The sequence below is a fragment of the Amphiura filiformis genome, chromosome 1, assembly GCF_039555335.1.
Source record: "Amphiura filiformis chromosome 1, Afil_fr2py, whole genome shotgun sequence".
Taxonomy (NCBI): domain Eukaryota; kingdom Metazoa; phylum Echinodermata; class Ophiuroidea; order Amphilepidida; family Amphiuridae; genus Amphiura; species Amphiura filiformis.
Window position 1 is genome coordinate 55,599,984 of NC_092628.1, and position 4,495 is coordinate 55,604,478.

Sequence of the window (4,495 nt, forward strand, 5' to 3'; positions counted from 1 at the left end):
TCAAAGCGTTTTAAAGTTTAACTATGATTTAATCTATATAATAATACGCTATTCTCTGTTTGTCTGTTTGTCTGTTTGTCTATTTGTCTATTTGTCTGTTTGTCTGTCTGTGACTGCTAATGTGAGGCCGTCGTAAGTCGTACGGGCCTCAAACTTGGTGAGTGGGTGTAGTTCTGTCCTGGCAAGAAGAAGTTTATGTTCGTTAAGTCATCTGACCCCGGGGTCCCCTCCCAGGGGTCATCTGAGGTCAAATGACTAAAACCTGTCGTGTGAGGCCGTCGTAGGTCGTACGGGGCCCAAACTCGGTGGGTGGGTGTAGTTCTGTCCTGGCAAGAAGAAGTTTATGTTCGTTAAGTCATCTGACCCCGGGGTCCCCTCCCAGGGGTCATCTGAGGTCAAATTACTAAAACTGTCGTATGGGCATGAAACTTGGTAGGTACAGACAACATAAAGAGCCAAAATTTTGGAAGGTCATTTTGGGGTCATCAGAGGTCACCCCAGGTCATCTGAGGTCAAATTGGTAAAAACTGTCGTATGGGCATGCAACTTGGTACGTACAAACAACATTTAAAGCCAAAATTTTGGAAGGTCATTTTGGGGTCATCCGAGGTCACTCACGGGTCATCTGAGGTCAAATTAGTAAAAACTGTCGTATGGGCATGAAACTTGGTGAGTACAGTCAACATTTAGAGCCAAATTTCTGGAAGGTCATTTTGGGGTCACCAGGGGTCATCTGAGGTCAAATTAGTAAAAACTGTCATATGGGCATCAAACTTGGTGGGTACAGTCACCATCAGCCAGGTAATCGTGCCCAGCCGAGAACCGCCAAATATGGGTAACCGCCTATCTATATAATAATACGCTATTCTCTGTAGATCTGTTTGTCTGTCTGTGACTGCTAATGTGTGGCCACCGTAGGTCATACGGGCCTCAAACTTGGTGGGTGGGTGCAGCTTGGTATGAGTAAGAACGAGTTTATATTTTTTAAGGTCAAAGGTCAAGGACGGGGTCAAGGTCAATTGAAGTCTAATTTCAAATACTTTAAATGGCAAATCTAGCCATGCCATTGTGTTGACCTTGGACTATCAAACAAAAGTTTCCACGGTGACCTTTTCGTCAGACCAACGGTCAAGAAAGGTAAAAATTTCAAACTGCCCCTATGAAGCTCAAACTTGGTGGGTGGATGGAACTTGGAATAACAAATAAAACAATGACCTTTTTGTCAGACCTACGGTTAAGAGGTCACAGGTCAAGAAAGGTAACAAATTCAAATTGCTCCTATGGAGCTCAAACTTGGTGGGTGGGTGGACCTTGGACTAACAAACAAAAGTTTCCACGGTGAACTTTTCATCATATCTATGGTTAAGAGGTCATAGGTCAAGAAAGGTAAAAATTTCAAAATGCCCATATGGAGCTCAAACTTGGGGGGTGGGTGGACCTTGGACTAACAAACAAAAGTTTCCACAGTGACCTTTTCATCATACCTACGGTTAAGAGGTCATAGGTCAAGAAAGGTAACAATTTCAAATTGCTCCCATTGAGCTCAAACTTGGTAGGTGGGTGGACCTTGGACTAACAAACAAAAGTTTCCACGGTGACCTTTTCGTCAGACCTACGGTTAAGAGGTCATAGGTCAAGAAAGGTCAAAATTTCAAATTGCCCCTCTGGAACTCAAACTTGGTGGGTGGGTGCACCTTGGACTAACAAACAAAAGTTTCCACGGTGATCTTTTCTTCAGACCTACGGTTAAGAGGTCAAAGGTCAAAAAGGTCAAAATTTCAAATTGCCTATGGAGCTCATACTTGGTGGGTAGGTGGAAATTGGACTAACAAACAAAAGTTGCATATTGACCTTTTTGTCAGACCTACGGTTGAGTTAAGCCAATAACTATGACAGCCGAGAACCGCGAAATACGGGTAACCGCCTAGTTAGTAAGATTGTTAAAGTTCATTAAAGTGATGAAAATTAAGCAAATTCGGAGTTCAGAGAGTTTTGATTACTTTAAGGGTAGACGAGGTATTGTTGGTCGAAGCAACCTAAAAATCGATGTTCTTTATCTAGATCAATATATTATTGAAAATTAACACCTTGATGTTTTGCAAAAGTTCATTCTACAAATCGTATACTTTGCAAACTTGCTTAATTTATTGTTGTTAAGGGATGGGGTATGAACGTTTGGACAGTATTTATTGTGGGACATTAGAGCACATCAGACATATCGAATTGCATTCTGAATACGAAGAATGTCCTTCTGATATCAAATAATTTAGATTTTTGAAATTCGCAATATAATACACATTTTATGGCAAATCATTAAAACTTGATATTTTTGATATTTAACAGTACTCGAAGTAAACTTTATCAATCTGATGATTTATACTTAAAGTGTATGTAAGTGGGATGAAAAGCCGACGATCAATTGAAAATGTTGACCTTTCGTATTGAAGATATGGATTTTTTCCCCAAAACACCAAACAAAATTAGGTCTTTTGGGGAAAAAATCCATATCTTCAATACGAAAGGTCAACATTTTCAATTGATCGTCGAGGACTGTTATATCTCAAAAATTTGAAAAATATCAAATTTTAATAATTTGTCATAAAATTTGTATTGTATCGTGAATTTCAAAAAATGAAAATTATTTGATATCAGAAAGACATTCTTCGTATTCAGAATGCAATTCGATATGTCTGATGTGCTCTCATGCCCCACAAAAATACTGTCGAAACGCTCAAAACGCTCATTCCAGATCCCTTAATGAGTTATGTATGTTTTACAAAAGTGTTGTTGTTACAGCCCTCTTTACAACATAACTCAAGAACTGCAGCGCCTATAAAAGTAGCTGTGATATTTTAATTCTTCTATACACGCTCGCTATGAATAAAGCAATGCAGTTTTTGCTCACTACCATTCGTAAGATGCTGTGAACTACCAAATCACAACAGTTTAAAATAATTTATAACCTTAACGTGACGTTTAAAATTTAGCATGTGTCCTTAAAACGATTCAAATGTCAGTATTTCAAGGGGAATGGAATTTAATATAAAAATTTGAGTGTGTATAAGATATTTACTTTTGTTACTTTTAGAAAGATAAATATAGGCCTATGCAAATATACTATTCAAACGACTTCTAAAGCAATAATTAAAAATGTGATTTTTCCTATTCTAATTATTTAATTATACAAAATTACGCATTTTTAACTAAAATGTTGATTTTCTCAAAAAAAATTTTGGGAAAAAGGCTAGAAACTCAGTAACCAATAATTCAAATTCCATGAAATTTGCACAGAATGTGTAGATTGACCAATTACACAATCCTATGATAGCTTTTTTGATATCTGCTCCCTGAGGGGAGATATTAAGAAAAATCATCGAATTTTACCAAAAATGAATTTTCATCTGTTGGAAAAGGTTTAGGCCTATACTAAATATTTAGATAGGTAGAATTCTTATACCTCAAAAGATGTAGGAGGAGATAAATTTTGAATGAACTGGATTAGAAATCTTGTTTTTCCCTCATTTTTTGGTAAATTGAGCTAATATTCAAGATCAAAGATCATCAAATGTTACATTTTTGATAATTAGCTTAATATCTTAGCTTTCCAAAAATATATGGTTTGTTATATTTTGAAAATGATAAAGTACTGTTTTAGTCCATTCTTCTACTGCTGCCCTTTCATTCTGGGCAATAATACCATACTTGACACCTTAACACCAAGTAACATTTTGCAAACTTAAAGATGGAGTCTATCAAGGACGATGATGTTTTCAAAATCCCAGAAGTTTTGTTGTTTCTCTTCAAAACCCCAGATTTCACATCCATAGAGCAATAGACATCACAAGTGTATCGAAAAGGTGAAGCTGGAGATCAATAGGGAGATTAAATTTCCTGGCTTTTGGTAATGACTTCAAAACATAGCTTTAGTAGCCAAGTTAATGAGATGATTTTTTGCTTTCAAAGGAACCGTTAGGGCCTATTATAGGCCTAGTATGCCTATAAGTAATACCACGGTACGGTATTTACTGTATTTTAAGGTATTTATAGGCCTACTCAAAAACAACTTCAATGTCCTTGTTATCAAGGATGAATTTAGGTAGGCTTATATTTTGCCTTTTTATAAAAATCAAAACCTTGCTCTTGCAGAGTTCACTTTCAGATCCCACTACAGTTCAGCAAGAATCGGCTAGTCAAAACAGTAGGCCTAGGCCTATAGGTCTACATTTTTAAATAAATGGGCATCAAAATCAATATTTTCAATCATTTTTGAGATAGTGGTAAGACCATTATAGCTCATTATATTGTTTAGCCAGATTTGATTCAATATCATTTAGGTATGAAAACAAAATGGGTGAGAGGTTGTCACAGCTTGTCACCTTGACGGACACCTATATATTGAAGGAAAGTATTTTGAGGTAGGCCTACTTTTGGTGGTATGCGCCCGTATAAACATTACGAACCCGGAAGTATAAACCTTTGACAAACACAGACTTGT